The sequence below is a fragment of the Notamacropus eugenii genome, chromosome 2, assembly GCF_028372415.1.
Source record: "Notamacropus eugenii isolate mMacEug1 chromosome 2, mMacEug1.pri_v2, whole genome shotgun sequence".
NCBI lineage: Eukaryota > Metazoa > Chordata > Mammalia > Diprotodontia > Macropodidae > Notamacropus > Notamacropus eugenii.
In genome coordinates, this window is record NC_092873.1 from 515,933,630 (window position 1) to 515,958,765 (window position 25,136).

At 39.6% G+C, this 25,136-nt stretch overlaps 1 long non-coding RNA gene across 1 annotated transcript in view; it reads left to right on the top strand.

Annotated features, from left to right (window-relative positions):
* LOC140530207 (uncharacterized) overlaps positions 1 to 25,136 on the top strand; it is a 30,296-nt gene continuing 5,160 nt past the window's right edge. The window contains exon 1 of the long non-coding RNA XR_011975849.1: positions 1 to 73. This is a non-coding gene — a long non-coding RNA (uncharacterized lncRNA). The remainder of the gene's footprint in view (positions 74 to 25,136) is intronic.

The window sequence follows — 25,136 nt, forward strand, 5'->3', positions numbered from 1 at the left end:
CCCCCTTTCTCTTCACTATAAATAAAACCTGGGCAGTTACTTCAAGCTTTTTCAGAGCTGAGCAGTTTTAAAGGTCAGTTTGTTAGTAAAAGTGGAAAAGGGGATTAGTTTTCTGCTGTATCTTCTGTCTCCGCTACAGAGAGAAGTAACGATCTGAGTGGATCCCTTTGGTGGGATCCACTATAGTATATAGTCCTTGGGCTGGGTGGGGGATTCCTCCCCTGTTTTGGCTATGGTGTGAGAGATGCTGGGTTTCTCCCCTTTCTCTTCTTTCCCCATTCTAAGGGAAATGAAATGTGAGGGGTCTCTTGTAGAGTAAAAAAAAAATATTCCCACCCCCAAAAGCCAGTTATCAGACGGGGAAGAGAGTTTAAGTTTTCCTGTGATCCCTTTAAGAAGGAATTGTAGCACTGGGCCGGCTGTGTATGCCTAGTGGCTGTCTGGAGGGGGCTGAATTTGACCCAAGAACGACCACCTCTAATCATCTGAAGTCCACTCGTTAGAAGAAATAACATTTGATGCTGTTGGGGTTTAGGTAGAGGTCAGATTGAGAACGATCAGCCTATAGGGGCTCTCTAACATGCTTTCTAGGATTATAGATTTCAAATTGGAGAGACCCCAAAAGAAGTGCTGCTTGCTAAGTGATCACAAATGATATTCCATTTTATTAGAGGATAAATTGTGGTCTAAGGAGTTTGTGACTTGCCTGGTATCACATAGTTATTAGGCATTAGAGATGTACTGTAGAATACTGAACTCAAAAACAAAATTTCACTAGGAGAAAGATTAAGAATGGGGGAAAAATATCCTAGCTGTCAAACTTTTCAGACAGGGAAAAGAGAGAAGAGGCAAGATGTAACTTGCCCAAGTTTGTCTTGGAAGAAAGGAATCTTTGTTTTTGGATTTTCTCTTATAGGTTTCTTTTAAGAAATCAAACCTTGGGCCCTATACAAGAAAAAAATAAAGCTTGACAGGTTTCTTATTCTGCCCTTGCTTGAGGGCAAGTATCTTCCTGAACTCTCTTGGCTTTTTTTTCTAATGAAATAAACTTCTATTCCTCATTCACGTTAAAGTACTTTATAGAAGATCAAAGCTATCTAGCTCCAGGGATAAAACTAAAGCTGGGGCTTTCCAGTCTAGCATCTTTTAAGGGGCTGGGTGGTGGGTTTGAGGATATTTAGTTATGGTCCTTGAATTAATCTGGTTTAGGCAGCTGGTTACCTGGACCTCCAATGAATAGATCTTTTGTCCAAAGAATGCATAGCAGGAGGAATCCTTGAGTAATGCTATGTAGATATCTATAGCTGGAAAAACTGGAACCCCCTGAGTCTGCAGTTTATTTCTGTCTCTAAGTAAATAAATATATTAATGAATCCCTGGAAGCCAGGGCTTCAACATAGTCAAGAAGATTACTGGAAAAAAAACATTGAATAGGAAGGTAGAACAGCTGGATGTCTTTGAATAATTAGATTTTTTTTTTCAAAGCCAAGTGCAAGAGAAAAACTTTTGAAATACTTCCAACGTAACTACCTGGAATAAGTTTTGTTTTTTAATGGCTAATAACAAAGGAATCTCTGCTTCTGCATGACAAAGGATGACCAGAATGAATTTCCAGTCTTGCCTCAGTTCCAGCGAGGAACTCTCACAAGAAGGGGTTGGGTGGCTTTTTTTTTTTTTTTCAAAGGGTGGTAATACAAAAAAGGGATTTTGGAAGATCCTTGGTCTGTTCAGCCACCTTGGGGCTAAGCTAGAAACCCTTGGGTTCAAAAGCAGTGCCTAAACTTAACACCTGGGAAAACCTTTAGTATCTATTTCAAAGTGGAAATTAGCTTCTTGGAGAGATATGGAGTATATCCCATTGAAAACCTTCATTCAGGTAGATACTAAATGCCTGGTATGTTGTAGATTTTTTTTTTTTTTTTTTTTTTTTTTTTTTTTTTTTTTTTTTTTGCGGAGGAAGAGTCAAATTTTTAAACAGCCTCTTGTAACTAAATTGTTTCAAACTTTATCGCAACCACAGCTTTTGAGAGAAACTCATCATTATCTGAAGAGGTTCGTCTATCTGGGAACCTGACAATATCGGGCTCCTATCCTTGAACTCTGCTTACTTCTTGCAACAAAATATTAGAGATCGAGGGGATTCCTATCAATTGAAATAGCTGAACAAGCTATGGTAATGAATGTAATGGAAATACTATTGTATAATAAGAAATGAGTAGGCCAATAAACAAAACCTGTTAAGACTTGTGTGAAGGGATGCAAAGTGAAATGAGCAGAAACAGGAAAACATTGTACATGGTATCAGCAACAGTGTGTGATCAACTACGAATGATTTTGCTCTTCTCAGCAACAAAATGATCCAAGACCAAGTATAAAGGACTCAGGAAGGAAAATGCCCACCTATCCCCAGATAAAGAACTGATCAGCTCTGAATGCAGATGTAAACATATTTTTTCACTTCATTCTTTCTCATGACTTTTTACTTTTTTAACTATTTCTTTCATAGCTGTGGTTAATGTGGAAATATTTTTACATGATAGCACATATATAAACTGACTCAAACTGCCTATCATTTTCAAAAGAGGGAAGGGAGGGCGGAGAAAAACTTAAAACTCAAAATCTTATAAAAATGAACGCTAAAATTTTGCTTAATATGTAACTGAGGAAGAAATACTATTAAAGTAAGGTGTGTGTGTGTGTGTCTAAGGGTTGATGAGAACTTTTCTTTTTTGTGGTCTTTGTAACAAGTCTTTGGGAGGGTATAGTCCCTTGGCACAGAGTCTGAATTCAGTTTCTGGCTTGGAATATCGCATGTTGCCCCTTGCTGTTCTTTCTCCAAATCCTTTTTAGTAGAATTTTAGAAGGGGGTAGGTGTATGACTTAGCCCTTCACATATGGCTTCGCATAATGGGGCCAATTTAGAAGGAATCTAAAATCAAGAAACATTAAGCACACCCTATGTGCCAGGCTGGAGATAGAAGAAGCAGAAGACTTGTCCCTGACCTCAAGGAGTTTTCAGTCTCTTGGTTGGAAGTAAGAGATATATATAGACAAGCCATATGCAGGGTAAATAGGAAATACTGAACCAGAGGGAAGATTCTAGAATCTGGAGAACTTAGAGGAAGGCTCCCAGTGAAAGATGGGAGGAAACCAGAATGCTCAGTAGTCATAGCCGAGGAGGGAGATTTTTCTAGGCGTGAAATCACAGCTGGGTTACTTGCCCAGAACCAAGAGATGGATTATCTTGTCCTTGGAATAATGTGTGTCACTGAACAGAAAGAGTACGTTGTAGAAAATGATAAGGGATATGAGTGAGATAGGAAGAAGCGGGGGGAGGGTGTTTTAGGTCTAGCAACACACAGGTACCTTTTCTGACATCAATGCATAGATGAATAAGGATGAAATTCAGAAACAGTGAGATCTAAAAATGATCCCTGGGTGTACCTACCAATGTTCTAGAATGGAACCTGCACTTGGAACCTGGTTTCCTCATCTATCCAAGTAAGCCATTTCCTCTCTGAGCCTCAGTTTCCTTTTTGGTAAAAATAGGGGTTTAAAAAATATTTACTATTGCCCTCATAGGGCTGGGAGATAGGTGTACTTAATGGCTATTAGTTGATTTAACCATGAAAAATCTCAACAAAGTGATATTATGGATGATAATATAGCTCCATACTGGCTTAGATGTTCCTGGCTAACATTAACTGATGTTGAAAGAAATTGATAGCTATGGTGATGCTGATGGTATTGGATACTAGACCACAGAGTCAGGAAGACCAGGGTTCAAATACCACATCATACACTAGCTGTGTGATCTTGAGGTAAGTAATTTCACCTTTCTGGGACCTCAGTTTCCTCATATGCTAATTGAAGGGAATGGGACATGATGACCTTTTATCCCTTCTGATTCAAAATTTTTTGTTCCTGGTCTCATGCTCACATGAAGGTAAAGCTCAAAAGCAAATAATTTATTGTCTCCTCAGAGTTGGGTTGACTTTTTTTCTTAGTTGCTCAAAATCAATTTAGAGGTTTTCTCATTGTAACTGGACATAATAGGAAAAAATGAGACTGCTCATGTAGTATAATGGGAGGAAAATGGATTTGTAGACCAGTTGCTCCATTTATGCCTTAAGTCATAAGTAAAAACTTGTCATCTAATCCAGCTCCCTCATTTAGGAAGATAGACAGACACAAGGCCAGGAAAGTGACTTGACCAACACCTAGTGGCTGAGTTAGGTTTTGCACCGAGACTCTGACTTCAAAGACAACCATTTTCCCCTCTACATAATGCTACTTTAATGTGAAACATTTGAAGGATGGAGTAGAAACCTTCCAAAATGTTGGGCATAACTCCTGTGTGGAGAGTTTTAAAAGGACAAGCATTATACTGGACAAGAAAACTTAGATGAGATGTGACTTCTGTTCCAGTTAAGGACAATGTCAAATGTACCCTCTGATTCATTTTTTTTTCTTAGTTTGGAAAATGAAATAAATGTATTTTTTCAGATAAAATTTTCAAAAGTTTCCCCTTTCTCACCTCCAATACAGTCACCTGGTCGTATTAGCACTTACTAAAAGTTTGTCAGAATATATTGAAATTTTTTGCAGACAGGAGAGTAGGAAGATGACATGGGGCTGTGCCTTCCAGGAACCTCACTTCCCCCTCCTTCCTCACCCCTTTTATTTTTTTTTCCACCATCCTGTCATCAGTTCAGATATAGTATCTATTATGGTAAACTCCAAGCCATAATTAGCCTATGTGTAGGCTAATGGATTTAGAGTACCAGAAGTCCAGGTCCTTGGGTCCCGTCCAAAAGGAGCTGTGCAGGGCTTTGGCCCATTCCCAGGGCTTTAATTAGACATTTGATACAGAGATTAACATGAAACTCACGTGTGCCAGTTTCCCTAAGAAGCTGGCTCCTAATCGGCTCAACATTTGAGAGTTGGCCAGGACAACTTTTTATTCCTTTGGAGAGTGTCAAGAAAATCAGTCATGGAATTGGCATTAACGTTAGCTATTGGAAATAGCAGTTGGGGAAAGACATGGACATGTATGTCCCTAGAAGAATTCTTGCTCCCCCCACTCCCCAATGTGCACACTGTCTACTTTTGTAGTTGACTGTAGGGCAAGTAGAAGCCACTGCTTAAAGGGATTGAATACTTGGAAAAAATTGTTGGGCCAAAAGTCCAGGGCAGCAGCTGCTTGGTTACATGTACGTATAGCATAGCCTTTCATGGTTGCATAAATCTAGGGATAGACTTTAAAGTGGTGGTGGAGCTAGGTTACTATATGAGACTAAAGAGGTTGCTAAGGTTGCTACAAAAGCAAACACAAAAAAAGGAATTTCCTTTCTTAATCCCCATCCATCTCCCCTTTCTCCCTCTAGTGCTCAACTTTCAAAGGCATGCCTGAAGGTGACCTATGAAAAGAGCTTACAAATGAACCTCAGAAGTAACAGATGAGCTAGCTTGGTTAATGACTGTCCACTGCAAGGGCTTGTCATGTGAGACATGCTGCAATTACAAGTCACCCTTCCCGAGAATAACTGAGATTCATTTTGTTCATGCGTTAAACATTAAGGTTTATGTTAAATTACTTGGTGACTCCTAAAAATTTTCTTTAAAAACACCCTGATGCCTTCAGTCGACCTAAGTGCTTCATATCAGTCAAGGAAAAGCTATGAGCATCCATAATTTAATATCAGAAACCAGTTAGTAATGGAACTGTGACTATAGGTTAAAGCCTTCCTAGATTAAATTCCATTTCAGAAGTGAATCCCCGTAGCATCTTATTTATTCCATGACCATAGAGTGACACAAATCATCTAATTCGAACTGCCCCTTTTATGGTGTAGAAATGTCCTTGGGAGTTGAAGGGCTTGTTCAAAGTTACTTAAGTAGTAACACACCCCAGTCTTTCAGGCTCCAGCTAAGTTCTCTTTCCCAGTGTAGCACATGGCTTTAGTGCATGTCAGTTTCATTCAGTCATTCTATGAACTGCAGAATCAGTTTATTGTGTAAAGGAGAGGTTCTTAACTTAAGGTCCATGAACTTGACCTAACATTTTGAAAACCAAATGAATATAATTGGCTTCCTTGGTAGTTCTATGTTTTGGGCATTTAACATTCTGAAGATGGGGTCATAAACTTCAGTAGATCAACTACCAAAAGGTGGCATCCATGACTTGAAGTCAAGACTTCCAGGCATGCAAGTCTATGGCTCCCTCCAGTCCCTCAGGTGCATTTGTTGTTAGAGTATGGAACTACCTTTCCTGTTGGTCTGTGATAATGGGGTTTATTTTGTTTAATACGAGAACTAGATTGAGTTACCCTCAGTACAAAGATAGTAAGAAGAATTGACCACCCTAATCATTTGTCCTGTTATATAATCTATTAATTCAACACCTTTTATACCTACTGTATTCTATTTATTGGGAATAGTATTGTTGACCATCTACCTTCTCTTGTATTTGACATGAGATCAGTTCCTTTTCTGTTACTACACTTTATAGGTGGCATCTCTTTCATCATGTTCCTCAGACTTGCTTATTTCCACTTGCTCATACCTGGTCTGTGCCTGCTTGTCATCCTCTATTCTGAAATCTGTGTAGACTTTGAGGTTCAATGACTGGTCACCAAAAAAAGCCCATACCCTGTGCAATCTTGGTTTTGAGAAGATGGGCCTCTGTTCTTGAGAGGGTCTTAGAGTCCTTAAGGGTGACTTGGAATTTCATTAAGGTAATTGGAAGGAAATTGTGAACTTCTTAATGAGAAGGTACAAAACTGCTTCAAGGAGCATGAGTCATGAAGTTTATTCCATATAGCTCCCTACCCTTATGGTCTCACAGGTGCATAGGTAGTTACTCTCGTGTATTATGGAATGGGCACTATACCCCCATTGAAGGGTCTCTACCCTTATGTTTGCTATTGCTAGACAGATTCACAAGGACTGGGAATGGGGACTTTTGGGGTGGTCTAGGTGAGCTCACCTCACCTTTATCAACCCACAGGGTTGTTGTGATTAGGAAAGTTTGCTAACCTTGCATTCCAAGTCAGTTGGTGAGCATATAAGAATTTCCTGGTATGTTATCAGGTCAATTGGTGATCGAAGATGGAATCAGTTTTGTCAGCAAAGGCTTAACAATAGACTAATCACGGTAATCCTGCCTGTCTAGACCCAACTTGTCCATTTGTACTCTGTCCCCAGTAAATTTACTGGTTTGACAACAACTAAAATTTGTTTATCCAATACATTTCATAAACTGGGCAGTAGCGATTCATTCCATGTTCCCAAAAACTTGGTGTTACAAAAACCTTACTGAAAACCTTGCAATTTTCAGGTGTCTATCCAACCAGTTCAAGATCCTGTACAAACAAGAACACTAGGAGATGATCTCACCATTCACAGGCAGTCTCTCTAGCTTGGACTTAGTGCTGGATCACAGCATCGAGACATAGGGGAACATGTATCTCCATGTTGATGCCTCATCTGATGCTGATCAGCAAAGTTGTTAAAATGGGTTAACATCTTATAAGGAATTTTAATTCTGGTATATGAATAGGAGAATTTTTTAAAAAGAGAAACCTTTGACCCACTGAATAAAATTATCATTTCAAATTGAACAAATAGAGTGAAATCTTTACCTCTAGTTTAGTCTAAAATGGTAGATGTCAAATATTTTTCAGATTCCTTTTCTTCTCCAAAGACTTTCATGCATGAAACATAACTAAAGTATTGACCCTTTCAGCGATCAAACTCATCTATGATGAGTTTATTTTCAATGAGAGAGGGTCAGTAGTTATACTTCTTGAATAATAGGGTCTTGAAAGCCTTTTTTCCCCATCTCAACATTTGGGTGTCATTTTTAACGTTGAGGATTTTCAAGGTAAAAACTGTCACCTTGCCCCTACCTTATTTTACATGGCTTGTTTGTGTGTTGTCTTTCCTTATTAGACTGTGAGCTCCTTGAGAGCGGGGACAGTGTTGATTTTCTTATGATGCACAGTGGCACATAGTAGGGACTTAGTAATTGTTTGACTCCTAGGGTTTTGTTCTGTACAGAGCCAATTCTATTTTCTTCCCTCATAAGCATGTCTAGAACAGATTTAGGGAGCCAGTTTGGCCATGAGACTATCTTCAGGTGAAAAGTTTGACCTCTTCACAAATGTTGTGCTCTCCTGTACCCTTAGGTAGTTTTTTTTCCCTTTTCCTTCAAATGCTTTTCTAATGATTTTCCTTAACTTACATACCTCGGTAAGTTGGCTTTAAACTAGATTTAATTTGCTCTCTCTCCCCCCCGATTGTGAGACCATATATACTACTACTGTACTACTACTGGTCTCTATATGCCTACATATTAGTGATCTCTAAGATTTTACACATAAGTTTATATTCTAAATGGGTATTTGCTTTTATCATTGTATCTATTAGGCAAGTCATTTGGGTGTTAGCTAACAAGAGACTTTTTGGGTATTTGGTTTTGATTTTGGCAGTGGAGTTATTATGATGGTTGAATTTACCTATAAAACAACTATAAGAGGCATGAATGTCACTTATTTCAGATTTTTATTTAAAATGGTAACTTAAAATTAGTTTTCAAGTGCTTTTTTCTCCCCTAGCTGAATAATTTTGATCAGTATCTGGCCAAAAGCTAGACAGCTAATTGAGGGGGAAACCCCAAAATCAATATCTCTTCACATACGTGTGTGTGTGTGTGTGTGTACACACACACACATACATACATTTTTTCCCCTCCTGACCTAGACATTCCCATCCATTGCTCACCAATATGTATTTTTCCTACCTTGTTATGAAAGTCACTAAGATGTGGATGGTCTACTCAAGGTAAAATTTTCTCTACTTCATCCTTCTTAAGCAATGCAACATAGGCTGCTATGTTCATGGTGTTGAAAGCACTTACTATAAGTACATCTTCTATGACACAGTGCCTGTTAAAAGCACAATAATCTATTTAGCCAAGTTCTTTTTTTCAAGGAGCCCCTGGGAACCATCCTTACATTTAGCTGTGATTTGTTTTTTCATTTAAAGCAGTCAAGATGGATGCTATTTCACTCCTCCAACAGTTTCCCCATTTGGTTATGGCAGCAGGAACTCACCATAGATTACCAAGGCAAATGAATATTTTGAAATTATACAAACTTCTTATTAGCACCCTCGGGCCCCTTTTCTCACACCTCTATCACCATTACTGTAGAAGTGAATTGAGGTGTCTAGCCTTTATTTTGGCTTTGTTCCATGTGTCTCTGGTATCCATGAGGGAGGAGTCTTTGCACAGTTTGCTAGTGTGTTAAGAAGGTATTGTTGTAGCCATAGTTTTACGTTATTGCATTACCTTGTGCCTTTTTGGCGTAGCTTTTGAGAGCCCATCCCCATGATGAAGCATGGAATTGAAGGAGGATCCTGATTTTTCTTTGAGATTCAGGCTGTTGTTTCCCTTACAGGAAGCAGTATTGATGGGCACTTCTACTTGTATTCTGGTCCTAGTTCGATGAACTCTAGCTACTCTAAAAATATACTTTGGTTTGATTATATATGTCTTTTCAAGAGACAGTGTCCCTACTTAGATGTTACTGTACTGTTTCTTGTATCTTAAGGATTTTGAATTACCTTTGTTTGCTGTCTTCTGAGATATGAAGCACAGTTGTTGGTAGATGTAAAGAGCTTTAATAAATGACTTTTTCGTTGATTAGGCAACTTTGGGTAGTGGCTGCAGAAGAAGACTTGAGACAGATAGACGTGGGCTTATGTTCTACCCTGATACATATTGATTATGAACTCTGAATAGCTCTTGACAGTAATCTCTTGGTAATCTTGGCAATTCTTAATTGCAGGCAAAAGGTGCCAACCTGATGCCAAGTTGGCCATTGAAGGATATCATGGGTCAAACTCCGGTCCTTGTGAGTATCCAATAGTTGATTTGGATATTTCAGGATATGGTAGTGTTTTAAATAGTGCCTGACACATAGAAAGCACTTAAATGCTGATAATTCTTTGATTCCAGGGTCTGTGTTCCATTTAGAGATTAAAAGAATGCAGAGAACTGACTGACCCAGCATACTGATAGGTGAATAAGCAGTCCCAGGATTAGAACCTAATTGTCCTGGGATCTCTAAGGTTCCTTGTCATTTATTACTCTGCTGTCTTGTGGTGTCTCTTTAGGGAGCTAGGTAGATGGAACTTTAGGATCTAATCTGGTTGTGTCTAGTTGGCTCTTCAACTTGTCTTGAATAAGATCTTTGTCATTTATCTAAAAGTTCATTAGACATTGGTTTCCAAGAAGCATCCCTGGTTTATTCCCCAAGGCTACTGTGCTAAGCACTTCGTAAATATCTCATTTGATCCTTGTATAACAACCTGGTAGATGGAGAGATGCTCTTGTGACCCTATTATACAGCTGAAAAAAGTGAGACAGTAGGATTCTGACTTGCCCAGGGTTGCATAGCTAGTAAGTGACTGAGGGTGGATTTGAACCAACTGCAAAGCATCAGTTCCATCCACTAGGCTATCTAGCTACCTCAGCTAGGGGATGAAGGAGAAAAATCTGGAATTGGAATATAATTGTAGATGCTGAAATTTTCCATTATATCTTCCCCTACTTACCTCACTTTCTCTTTCAGGAAGAAAAAGTAGCTTCTGAGTTTTCTTTACCAAGAGCGGTTTTTGGGGGTGGGATAGGAGTTAGGGGTTTGACCATAAGTTGGCTGCTTTGAAGAAATTAGCTAATCTTATCATAATTATCCCTTTTAATGATTTTATTATTGGTCTAGAGTAAATATTCATGATAAGGAGTTCTAGCAGTTCATTGTTTTGGAGTCCGGCATTATAGATCATCACTTGGAAAGCAGAAATACTAATGAAAACTGAATTTAGGATATACTGTAGGAAACCTGACATTTCAGTGTTGGAATGAGATGGACTAAATGTTTCTCTGTAACAATGTTTAGGAACCATGCCAAGATTCTTTAGTAGCTGTTGGGGGGGGGGGGGAGAAAAGGCTTTCATGTGCGTGTCTTGGCCACAGTTGGGACACAGGCTGCTCTTCAAATCATTACTCAATTATTAATGTTCAGGGTGGGGATCCAAGGTAAGTCCATTCATCCTTGGACTTCACTCACACCTAGTATTCTCCCTTGGATGATATAACATGTTAATAGGCCATTGAACCTTCCAGTGTCTCATTCCCTGTCTCTCAGATTCCTCAAGGCCCTCAGATTCCTGCTTGGGCACTTCAAGGAAGGACTTCCATGATCATTGCTAGCATGTGAGAAGCCTGCTTTCTAGAAACAAAGGTCATATGGGGCACAGCTTCTTAAACTTTTTCCACTTGTGACCCCTTCAGAGCTTCTTAAGCTGTGGTCATGAAGCCCTGGCTCTACAGCATCATGAATTGGTCCAGTTTTGAAGGAAATTTGGTTGATTGGTTTGGGGGCTTCCTCAAATTGGAGGTTCAGGGAAGAAGTTGTGTCAATAAGAGGTCACAGGTAGAGACATTGCCCACGTGGTAGACCTGGCCCAGATGGACAGGATGATATGAAGGTATAAATTATTTTTATCATTAAATGAATGGCCTGTTCTTAAGAACAAAACCAAGAAAACATTGTTTTACTCAGCCCTTCTCAAGTGGTACTTTGTTCTAGGAACAGGAAAAACCTGAATATTGGGGTATCCAGGCAAACCACTTTCACTGATCTCAGCAAACTTTCTGAGAATGGAGAATTGACTTCTGTGGGACTAGTTTCATGAAGCCAAATTGGGACCATGAAAAAGAGTTAGGGAGTTGAGTTATTTATTTATTTTTAACACAAGTGTGTAAGTTCATATGGTTACTTGATTTTGGGGTAGGTTTAATTTGCTTTCTCCAAGTAGATAATGGTAGATCTTGATTCCAGAGATTCCAAGCAACTTTTAATTATACCTTTATCAACCTGCTTGGTGATTGCGAAAAGTGAGGGAAATGAGCCTTTCTTCGCCTCTTTCCTCCATGGGTCAAGGCACCATGCCAAGCAGGTCTGTCATGGCATACTTCCTTTCTCTGGTAAATGTAGGCATACTTCCAAGTATATTTATAGGGCTTGTTTCAACTATTCAAAATATTTCAGCAGATTCTGAAAGGGGCCAACTTCAGTTGATGGGAACCTTTAGGGGGTTTATTTGACTGGAAACTCCCCCCAAAATGGGGGAACATTAATACCTGTCAGAACTATTGAAGATATTTTTGTTTAGCGGTAGGGGAAGGCATTATTTAGATTGGAACCATAAACCATTCTGAGAAAACAGTGTTAAGGCAAGGTGTGGATGAAAAAAGGGTATGATAGGAGACCTTTCTGAGGAGTTGGCATTTCATCCATACAATTCCCCATCACATTCATTTCCTCCCCTTTAAGGTAGTAAAATCATGTTTCCTGGTCTACAGCTGAACATTTTTTCCCATAATAGTAATAATACAACTAATATTTACTTAACCTACTGTGGGGTGGGTGTGTTCTAGCTTGACAATGCTCTCTCTGGCAGCCTGACATTCACTCTGCCCCCCAAATTTAAAACTACCACCGAAACACCCAAAACAACCACAAACACTTGCTTCTCCACAGCCTTCCCCAACTTCTTATCACAGGCACTTATTCCATTTCTTTTTCTACTTTAACCGGTGATAAAGTCCTCAAGTCATGATCCTACTGTGTTTCCTCCCCAGGGCTAGGTATAGAATCAAGCAATATGAGAATTGATTGGAGGAAAAGGAATTGGAGGGGAAGCATAGTTCTTCAATATTTGAAGGTCTGTCTCCTAGGGAAAGAATTAGACTTGTCCCACTTAGCTATAGAGGGGCAGCTGGGTGGTGCCATAGTGCATGGAGTGCCTGAAGTCAGAAAGACTCCTCTTCCTAAATTCAAATCTGGCCTCAGACCACTTCCTAACAGTGTGACCCTGGGCAAGTCACATTACCCTGTTTGCCTCAATTTCCTCATCTGTAAAATGAGCTGGAGAAGGAAATGGCAAATCAGTATTTCTGCCAAGAAAACCTCAAATGGTGTCACAAAGACTTAAATGATTAAAGTGACTGAACAAAATTTTGGCCATAGAAGCCAAAATTAGAAGTAATGTGTAGGTATTCAAAGGAGGTGCATTTTGACTTCATATGAACAGCTATCTTCAAAAAAGATGTTATTTCTTTTTTTAAAAAATTAATTTATTTGTTTTCAGTTGTCAACAGTCACTTCTGTAAGTCTTAAATTTTCTCTCCCTCCCTGAGACAGCATGCAGTCTTATATGTTCTACACATATATTCTTATTAAACACATTTTCACATTAACCATGTTGCATAGAAGAATTAAAATGAATGGAACAAACCATGAGAAGAAAACATATAACACAAGAGAAAATATTCTGCTTCATTCTGAGTTCCAATTTCATAGTTCTTTCTCTGAATGTGGATGGCATTTTGCGTCAAGAGTTCTTTGGGTATGTTTTAGGTCCTTGCATTGCTGTGAAGGGAATAAGTCTTATCAGAAACAGTCCTCACACACTGTGGCTGTTACTGTGTACAGTGTTCTCCTGGATCTACTCATTTCACTCAGCATCAGTTCATATAAATCTTTCCAGGTTTTTCTGAAGCTCAACTGTTTGTCATTTTTTATAGCACAATAGTATTCCATCTTACATCCATATACCACAACTTGTTCAGCCATCCTCCAATTGATGGACATTCCCTTGATTTCCAGTTCTTGACCACCACAAAAGAGCTGCTATGAATATTTTTGTATATGTGGGACCTTTTTCCATTTTTATGATCTTTGGGATACAGTCCTAGAAGCGATATTGCTAGGTCAAAGGGTAATGCACATTTTTTTGTAGTCCTTCGGGCATAGTTGCAAATTGCTCTTCAGAATGGTTGGATCTAGCTCATAGCTCCATCAACAATACATTAGTATTCCAACTCTCCCACATCTTCTCCAATATTTATCAGCTTCTGTTTTGTCATGTTAGCCAATTTGATAGGTGTGCTGTGGTACCTCAGAGTTGTTTTGATTTGCATCTCTTTAATCAGTAGTGATGTAGAGCATTTTTATATTCTTTGATTTCTTCCTCTGAAACCTGACTGTTCATATTCTTTGACCATTTATCAATTCAAGAATGATTTGTATTCTTATAAATTTGACTCAATTCTCTATTTTAAGAAATGAGGCCTTTATCACAGATGCTAGCGGTAAAAAAATTTTCCCAGTTCTTTCTATGACTATTTTGCCCTCTGCATCTAGGACCTCAGGGCAGTTTTCCTTGATGATTTCTTGGAAGATATTGTGCAGGCTCTTTTTTTTTCCATGGCTTTCTTGGTAGACCAATAATTCTTAGATTTTCTGTTCTGTATCTATTTTCCAGGTCAGTTGTTCTTCCAATGAGATTTTTACATTTTCTTCTATTTTTTCATTCTTTAGATTTTGTTTGACTGATTGTTGATGTCTGAGTCATTAGCTTCTATTTGTCCAATTCTAATTTTTGATACATTGCTTTCTTCAGTTAACTTTTGCCATCTCCTTTTCCATTTGTCCAATTTTCCCTGTGAGGTTTTGTGCTTCCTTATCCATTTGCCCCATTTTCCCTTTTTAAGCAGCTGTTCTCTTTAGTGAATTTTTTTTCATTCTGTCAATTGTATTTTTAAAGTCAGTGGCCAATTTTTCTGCTACCTCTCTAATTTGACTTTTAAAATTCTTCTTGAGCTCTTCCAAGAATGTTCTTTGGCCTTTGAGACCAGTTCATACTCTTTTTTGAGGTTTCAGATGTGAGGACAGAGTCAAAGCTGTCCATTTCTGAATTTGTGTTTTGATCTTTGTCCCCATAGTAAGATTCTATTGTCTTTTCTTTTTTGGTTTGCTTCTTGCTCTTGATTGCCTTTTTTCTGGCTTTAAAAGTAGATCTCTGTTTCTGGGGCACAGGGGGCTCTGTCCCACGGTTCTTGTGCTGAGAACTTGAAGTTTTGTGTGTTGTGGCCTCTGGTTCTTTCAGCTAGAATCTAGAATGTTGCAGCTTTCCTGGTGCTGAGCTGGCTGGTGTGCCAAGGCAGAGGCCAGATGAAGTCTTTGAGTTTTCCCTTGAGTTACTCCTGAAGCTTGTTGTGTGAGGTGTGGTGGGAGGGGTGATCTGGCCACAGGAAGTCTTCTCCTCCCCTGAGCTCTAGAGGACAGGCAGGCTCCATGGTTGGTTAACTCCCATCTTGTGCTGGTGTCTGCCCCATTCCCCTGGCTGTGTTAAGACGCGCCTAGGGTTCTGGTGTTGGTGGTTGTGGGCTCCAACCCCCTGGGGCTCAGGGATCTCCTCCTGGTTCACTGAGATGGAGTTGTCTGGAACAGCTTTGGTCGTGCACTGGTTGGTCCTCTTCAGCCACAGTTAGAGGACCTCTCTTTGATCTCCCTAGCCTCCTGAGCTGAGAGATTGCTGAGTCCCTTCTGCTAATCCCACTATTTCAGGATTTTTCCTGGGGAAATATATACACTGGGTTTTTAAGGTCAAGCAGGGGAAGTGGAGAGCACTTACTGTTTACTCCACCATCCTGGCTCCCAGAAGTTCATGTTGGTGACTTTCAAACATTTAATCTGCAGGCTGATCTGTCTCAGGAGTGGCTGCTGCTGTTACCAGGGGTCCTGTGCTTCTCTCACTGAGTTCTCCTAGACTCCCATTCTGTGCTGATATGTTTGAGAAATCCACACTGCTGCTTCTGCATCACTCCACCCCAGCAGTTCCTGTTCTGCCTTCTCTATGGCGGAGTCTGCACTGGTGCACCCCATGTGCTCTGCACTCACCTAGCCATGTGTAATAACAGATTCTTCCTGTTCGCCTTCCAGACTGTCCTAGGTTGGAAATCTGCCACACTCTATCTCGTAGTGGATTCTGCTGCTCTAAAATTTGTTCAGTTTCTCTTTATTAGAGGTATCTGAAGGAATTTGTGGTAGAGCTAAGGTGATTCCATGCTCTCACTCTGCCATCTTGGCTCCACTCTGAAAAGATGTCATTTCTTGCAGAAGATCCCCAGATCTGTCTGGTCTTCATCTGTTTCCTGAGGTTGTATAATTCCCCAATCACTGTCTTTTGCATAATGGTATGACTTTAGTTTGATGTTCATACTTTTATGGCAAGTTGGAGAGTAGGTGTCCTTCAAACAGGATATGCATTTGTGGTTGTAGACAAGGATCAGTTTGACCTGATAGTCATTTTGCTGGGCCTTTTAACTTGATCATCCCAATACACTCAATACCAAGTGTACTCTATAGGGAGATGTAATGCCATGAATTCAGGAAGCACAAACAGGTGTCTATGCTGGAGGTGACACAATTATGAAAACATTAAAATGTCTATTTTTAGTTTCCTCTTAAATTTTTTGTTTTGAACATGAATACAAAAAGATGGGGAAAAGAACATTTCCACACATACGCAGCACAATGAAAGAGGATTCAATAAAAAATCATAAATTTCCATTTCAAACTGTTTACTTAAAAAAACAAACTATAAGGTATACTACACATTATTTTCAAAGCTTAAAAAAGCTGCCTTCCACAAAATCAGTGATATTTCCCCAAAGCACAGCTCTATGCAAATCACTTTTTCAACAATAAACTCAAGTGGTTCCCTACTTGTCTTCCTCTAGGATGAAGTTAAACTAGATTGATTTGGAAATCTTTACATCATCTTGCCTGTCCTATATCATTCCTGTCTAATGCTTCTCTCCTCAGCCTATGATCCAGCCAACTTGGTCCCTGATTGTACCCAAAATGCTGTACTGTCTTCTATGCCTTAAATGCTGACTGTATCTAACATGCTATGCTGTGTCTGATACCTGAAATGCTGACTGCTCATTGTTTCCCTTTAAGGCTTTTTAAGAAATTCTCTGTTCTGTCCAACCTTCCCTGTGTCCTCCCTCCATGAACTCATTATATTCATTTTTGTTTACTTTCATGGATATATGTAGTGTTTCTCTTTAGAAGGTAAATTACTTTAGGGTGGGATTAATTGATTTGGACCTTGGCATTACCAATGCTTTTTTAAAATGGCAACAACTTCATCCGTGTTGGTCTCTAAGTAGCCATTGTAAAGCTACTTGAAGGTGTCAACTGTTGGCAGTATTAGGAAGTCTTCCTTTATGTTCATGAGAGAAGGAAGGGGGAGAGGCAGTGAAACAAATATGGATTTAGTCAGAAGATTTGGGTTCAAATGCTAATTCTCTCAAACTTCATTGTCTCTTTGACTTTGACTAAGTCTTTTCCTCTCTGAGATTTAGTTTACTCTTTGGCAAAAACCAATGAAGTGGTAGATGAAATGCCCAAGATGGATTTGCAGCTGGAGAGGATCTGACAGGTCATCCCAGTCCAGCCTCCTTGTCTTGGCAGATTCTTTGAGACTGCAATGGTTTTCACCACATTCGTATCATTAGCAATGAGACAGTGAGGCCTGAGACAATAAGTGGTCATTCCCACCACTGGTATCGAGTGGCTCTAGGAGGATCTACCCCTTTTCCATCCTAGCTAGATCTTTAGGTTCTCACAGGCTAAATAAGTAGGGTATTTGGGCCAAGTTACAGCCAATGTCACTCTCCTATTTTTATTTGAGTTACAAACCCCTGTAAACACCATAAATTGCTCTTACGCAGTGGTGTTTATACCTTTCAAATGCAATTTTCTTCCCACATTCATCACTTGGCCAAGCAATACATATTTTTGCTTTACTTCTCTTAATGTTGTTGAAAAGAACATGCGTTACTCCATTCATCACTTGCATTTCATGTCAGGCAGAGTATAATAAACTAGCTGAGGTCCACTGAGAACTGACGGGTCTAATCTAAATTGAATAAGCTTTTCCCCTGAAGTCTGGGGCTGTTGTCTGTCTACTGGTTATCACAGCTGACATCTAGGCACGTGGTCAGACATGAAGGCATTGTTTAATGTCACCAACTGCTAAGGTTCAATGCCCTGGATTCTGGATGCTCCATCTTCATCCCTTAACTGGTCTTTTTTCATGTCATTTTTGACAAATCATCCACTTTTTTCCTTCCTTGAACTTTCCTCTATAGAAAATCATTCTAAATATTAATGTGAAATAGACATTGTTACTTAGTGCCATCCTGATGACAGCCCACTAAGACAGGCAATGCTAAATTCATTCTCATTTTTCACATGGGGAAATTCGAGTCCACAGAAAAATAATTGCCCAGGTCATCTGATTCATTTCAGAGTCATCTGACTCAGTTTCCGTAAGACCATGGTCTCAGATCTTGCTCTCATGCAAGGTACTAGTCTCCAAGAGAATGATGTGATAGACAGTTCCAATCATTCATCTTCATTCCCCTCTCCCCAAATGAGGAATTCTATCCAGATACATTAAATGACCAGAAGTGGCTTTATATTTAAACACATATCTCACAAATCCTCCCACTTTTCATTTTTGGCTTGGGTTCAAGCCATTACCTTACCAAGTACAAGATAGGAAAGACATGACTAGGTTGGAGTTTGTTTCACAATGACCTAAATAAGCCTTTGTTAGGTACCTACCATGTGCCAGATATTGTATGAAGTGCTCTACAAATATTATTGGATCCTTACCTCAAACCTTGGGAGGTGGCATTGATGTCTTCCATTTTCAAAAGGGAAACTGAAGCAGTTAATTTAGTTGGATTGTCCAGGGTATTCAGGGACATTAGTAAGGTGAATGTGATTTAGAATCTCAAGAGTGTGCTAATGCTAAGACTCACCACTGAAAATGAGATGGTTTGTGGATATAGAGCCCTGGGTCAGGAGTGAGAAAACTTGAGGTTGAATCTGGCTTCAGACATTTGCTAGCTGTGTGACCTTGGGTGAGCCATCTGAAATCACTGCCTGTTCTCCCCACATTTGGAAACAGGAGATAATAGCACTACCTTCCAGGCTTGTGCTGAGGATCAGATGCTGTAAACTGTTTTTCCAACCTTAAAGCACTATATATAAGCTATTACAGTTACTTTTAATATGATCACTGCTCTGTTTTGTCCCAATCGGACAATAGGTGGGAATATTTCCACATTTTAGGAATGACAGTCATAAGAGTGTTCCCAGAAAAGGGGAACTGGGAAAATGGAATTATTCTAGCTATATAAGAAGCCCAGAAAGATTGAGTGCTGCTTAGACCAGTGGTGAGAAGATTTTAGGATGATGGGATGGGGGGAAGAGGGGTGATGCACGCCTTTGATGTAGGAGAAAAGAGATAGTAGGATGAAGAGAGATTCAAACTGATATACTCGGGCCCCCCTAGAGCATAATTAGAAATAATGTCTTGAGGAAACTCTACTTTATTTATCCTTAACATAAAGAAAAGTTTCACTTTTGGAGATTTTTTAGGAGTGAGAGTAGACTTGCTTGGGTGGTGGTTAGTGGGTTTACCTGAGGTTTTTTCTCTTTATATCTTTTCATTTTTGTTTCTTTGGATATGCAAGAGAAAGGTATTTCTATTGTTTGGATGAAGATAGGTGTCACAAGGCTCTGGAGTCAAGACCCAAGTTTAAATCTGATCTGACACTTGGTAACTTGTGACCCTGACAAATCATTTAACTGTCTGCCTCAGTTTCCTCATTTGTAAAATGAGCTGGAGAAGGAATCAGCAAACCACTTCAGTATCTTTGCCAAGAAAACCCCCAACGGGCTCAGAAAAGTCAGACTAAACTTTTACAAATTCCTTAAACACTTAGAGCTGAGAAGAGTGTTAGACATCACCTAGGTTAAGTCCATTATTTTATAGATCTGGAAACTGAGGCACAAAAAGCAGTAGCTTGGTTAGAAATACATACAGAAATTGAGTCAGAGCCATGATCTGAATGCAGGTTTTCTACTCTTCATCTAGCCATGTTTCCATTAAATGATGTTGCCTGTGACTTGAAGATTCTGTAAACTATGTTCTGGCTAACAGCTCACTTCTGAATCTGTCAGTGCATAAAGGGAAAATGAGCTTTACGTTTAAAATCTGTCAAGGTCATTTGAGATACATGCCTCTTGCCCCATCTGTAGGGGACTGTCACATTGACTAAAAGGGGAGTGCTGTGTAAAAGCCCAAGTGCAAGCCATCTTTTCTCAACAAGAGGAGAATGGAGAAGATAAGCAATATTCCATGTCTAGCATTTGAATCCAGGAAAAACGTCTGGATTTTTCAGCCAAGTTTTACTTTGCCTGACTGTTTCTTCTGCTGTTCTAAGGCTTTCAGTGTTTTCAGCTTGGACAAATAGTGTAGCTTTGACCTTTCCACTTAATAAAAACTTGAATCTATCTGTCTTCTCTTGAATTCCTGAGGAGGCACAGAGCAGAAGAGTCTGGCTGAGAATTTGCAAATAGAAACGTTTCATTCTCTCCTATCCTAGTCATCAGTGAAAACGAATGCTTTATATTTGTTCAGAATGTCTGAAGCCAGAAAATGGCTTCACCTTCATTTTAGCCTGTTTCCAAGGCTGGTTGTGATTATTCAATCTGATATGACTTGTGTATAGTTTATAGCCTTTAAGTGGTGTGGAAATATACCATGCTGTTATCTAACAGATTAACTTTCAGATACGCTAAAAGTCCAGTGCCTCAAAGTCTGGCGCTGGCATTTCCACTCTTGGCAGAGTGTGCTATCACCCATCCATTCTGTGTCGACTGACTGAGAGGAAGCAGTAGGCAAGTTAATTGAGGACATTAGTGGCAATTTCTGTTGCTGGCTCAATGTTTCAAGCTAGGCGCAGTACAAAATAAGCCCTTGTTTGGAGAAAGTAACCCTAAATATTCATCAAAATAAGTTGTTAATCTATGATGCAACAAAGGAAGTAATTATGAGTAACTGAGTTGGTTCAGTTATTTCATTTTTGTCTGGCTCTTTGTGACCTCATTTGGGGTTTTCTTGGCAGAGATATTGGAGGGGTTTGCCATTTCCTTCTCCAACTCATTTTACAGATGAGAAAACTGAAGCAAACAGGGTTAAATGATTTGCCCAGGATTACATAGCTAGAAAGTGTCAGAGGTCACATTTGAATCAGGGTCTCTCTGACTCTGAACCCCCATGCTCTATCCACTGTGCCACCTGGCTGCCCAACTCAGATGAACAAGAAGGCAAGTTAGTACTCTAATAACTTGTAAGCTACTAGGGTGCTAGTGTTATATTTTTGTACTCCAAATTTTGATACTCTGAGGAAAACTTCAATTGCACTGTCTTAGTTATAGATTTCTCCAGTAATGCTGGTGTGTCACGCAAATAGGTACCAGATAAACCAGTCTAGACTCCTCTTGAATGTCTCAGAGTTGTTCCAATTGAGTCATGAGCTTATATGGTTTATATATGTCTAAGCTAAGACTTATGCTTGGACGTTGTCCCCCTTACCACTATGGCTAACTTCTGTACTGGAAGAACCCAAGACTTGAGGCTCTGGGGCTTCTCCCTCTCCTATTCAAGATCCTAGGTTGTAGTCAGATGGTGTTCAGGATTCATTTCACTGAAAACTGATCACTTTGTGTCCAGTTTTTTCAATGTGTTTCTCCAGGTTGCTTTTGCTTGTTTGCTTATGCCTAGATTTCAGAGAAGGCACGAGACAGTGTCATTTTCATGTCATTGAAAGAACATTCAATTTAAAGTTGTAAGGAGCTGGGTTGAAATCTGGCTAATCACTTACCTCTGTCACAATCTGCTCATAAGAGGATTAGACTAGATGATCTCTAAGTCCTGCTTGCTAGATAGATGACCTGTACTCTTCTCATTGGGTAGGCTAGCAAAGTCTTGGAGAATTCAGTTGCTTCCATACCATGGAGAAATAGGGCATCATTAAGCTTAAACACATTTAAGCACACTTTGTTGGGGGGGGGGGGCATCTGCCGAGGTCTAGATCTGCATGATACCTTGACTGAGTCACTTGTCTAAGGTTATTTTTAATTTTCAAGATTTTCATGTAAGTGATACTATTTCTGGAAATACTTTTTTGATTCTTTTCTGGACCCCTCTAGTAGTTAGTGCAAGGGCTCTCTCCCTCTGCTCCCATTCCAGTTTGGTTAGGGTTTGAATTGTAAAGAAGTATTTTTTTTAATTCTAAGCAAATTGTACTTGTCTTCATCTCCTATCCAGTGCTTCTTGGAATTACAAGGTACCTTGGAGATCCGTTCTTAAAAATAGAGTTAAATTAGGGGATTGATTAGAATGTGTCTAGCACCTTAATAGTGGCTAACTGCTCTACCCTTCATGGAAATATACTGGATGATGGAATACCAAAACAAACCATCCCTTGCTTTTAATCCTAAGAATATTTAGATAAAGTGTTTTACTTGATTTATACCAAATGATCTTGATTCCCCACCTTAAATTTTGTCTATACACTCAGACATAACGTAAAAAGGGAGTTATGTGAAATTCAACATAAACTCTTGGCTCCCTGAGGAGACAATGACCTCTCTTAGGACTAAAGAATTTCATAGAAACAGTGACTATTGGATGGAGATGCTATTTAAATCTCTGGTGAGTTTTTAAAGATAAATTAAAGCTCTCACTCAAGAAAGGAGATCTAAAAAGAGATTGTGGAGACTTTAATCGCTGGCTGGTTAGGACTAGGAGAGGACATCTCCCTCACCAATCTTGCCTTTTGAATTAGAATTGGCCCAGAGAATAATTGAAAGGCCAAGGGTTCATTTAAATGTTCCAGTAAAATAAAACATAAATGACTGGACAAGAATGTGAAGGGATTATGCTAACACTTAAAAGGATACTTTTTTTTTTTTTTAACTGAGGTGAGGTTCCTGAAATTTCCACAGGTCCTTCTTAACTCCTCCAGAATATGTGGTCTTGAACTGTTTTGGCTGAACTTGATGGACTCACTCCCAACTTGGAAATTTTGTGCAAAAAAGTGAGGCCCACAGTAAAACAAGGGTAGTGTGAGAATCCCTAAGGTCCTTCTCAGTCTAATTGTTTTAAGGGGTCAGGTATGGCTAAATATGCCTCTGGTCTCTGCAACTTGGGAGGAGGCCAATCTTGACCTTGGGATTTGTGACCTGTAGCACCCTTGGGTGATTGGGTTTCCCACATTGGCTCAGCACCAATATGATGAGCTCCTTTGAGCAAAGGGCCAAAATGAGGCAAGTAAAATCTTCCACATCAGTTGGTACTGGGATCAAGTCCATTAGTGGCCCCTGTGCTTCCAGTCTGAGTGAAATAGAATGATGCAGTTGGAAAATATCCTGTGACACTATGAAAAACATGATGAGTGCCCAGCACGTAGTAGATACTTAATAAATGTTTATTCCTCCCATTGTGGGAAGTAGCTGAGACTTGGAAGAGAAACTGTCAGGATTCAGTTCTCAGTCTCTATCTGACTGTGCCCTGCTCCCACCCCCCACCCCCATTACACAGCATCCTCAGAAATGAGTAATGGTTTCAGTTCACACATTTTTTTAATGATTCTTCTTGAAAGAACTCAGAAACTAACAGTGCACTACATCCAAGGGAGAAGTGAATATGGAAGTCTCACTTTTTCCAGGCCTTATCCCACACGGAAGCTAGATAGAATCTGGACTCTTGCTCTCATGTTTTTATGAAAGGAAATGATATCAGGAACTCTTGGCATGGGCTGATACAATGAAATTGCTATCACTTACTTGTTATGTGACCTTGGACAATTATTTTAACCTCTCTCGGTTTCTGCTCCCTCCAGAATGAGAAGCAATTGGATGAGGTCTCTGAGGACCCCTTTGACCAAATAATTGACAAATTTCCATCTGTATGGAATGACTTTTAGAAAGAAAATACTTTGATTTCAAGGTTGAATTAGTAAGGCTGATTGGGACTGCATCTGCTCATAAAGGTTGTTAATGCAAAGTGAATGAGGGAGAGAGGGAGAAGGCGGCCGGAGGGTTTATGTCCTAATGTAATATCAGAACACTCATGGCTCTGTTTTGGTCTGTAAAATAGAAATATTGCTATTATGGACAAATTCAATCACTGGATCATAGAGTAACTGATCCTTATTATAAGATTCTCTGTCTCTCTGTCTCTCTGTCCACCCCCTCCATCCTCTCCCTTGTATCTTTAGTTCCTGGAACAAAATAGGCACTAAATAAATGCTTTCTGATTGACAAAATTGACTTGGAGATAAACCAAGCAAGCTCCAGCTTGCCTTAACCTTTGAAAATAAGAAAAAAGCAACTTTCTTCTGAGCTTAGACAGGCAAAGCAGAAGCTTCTTCCCTTTCACAGATGAAGAAATAGGTTCAAACTTTAAAAACAAATGAGAAACTATTTTCACAAACAACTGGCAAGTGGCTAAGCTGAGATGCTGGGGCATCGACATCTTGGTTCACCATGATGGTTGGAAGGGAGGTGAAGATGAGAAAAATTTACACTGAATTATTAAAGGTGTATTGTGTTCATCCTTCATTGCTGAAGATGACCATGCCATTGGAGAAATGATGACATGACTGGAACATGACCTTGTTTTGAGTGAGGACTATGCAAGGTCACCAGCCTCACTTCTCCTCCAGAGTCATCTGAATCCAGTGGCCAGATATTCATCAGGATGACTGGGAATGACTTCAAGATGCACTGGGAGATCTTGGCCCCTTTAGTCCAAGGTCTTTGCAGGCACCTCACTTAGGGTGAGGTAACACCTATTCATTGAATAGACCTGTTTAAGAAGTAGCCAGGACAAGGCCCCTTTAATGAGGCCAAGAAAATGAAAGACATCAGGCCCAGAGAGAAACAGCAACAGTTATTATTGATAATCACTCTAAAGTCAGGAAGGAGGGTCCAGAAGAGCCCTTAGGCAGGGAGTCCATTGACATCCCAGCTTTTCAGAGTGCAGTAGGTTTAAGGTTTTGGGAAAGAAAAAGACAAGACAGAGAAGGGACAAGATTGCTGATCTAATAAAGTATACAAAGAGATCAGATGAGTCATTCTCTCAATCCAAAGGGAAGAACACGGACTCACAGATGAAAGGTCTATAGAAGCAAATTTTCTTGACCAGGCTTTCCAAAGGCCATGTGAACTTCCACTATTGTGGACTAAGTTGAGAAAGTTGACCGTGAAGTTGGGAAAGATCTGGTTTTAAAGTAGAGTATCTGGGCTAGCTGACCCTGATCAAATTACTTTACCTGATGCTTTAGG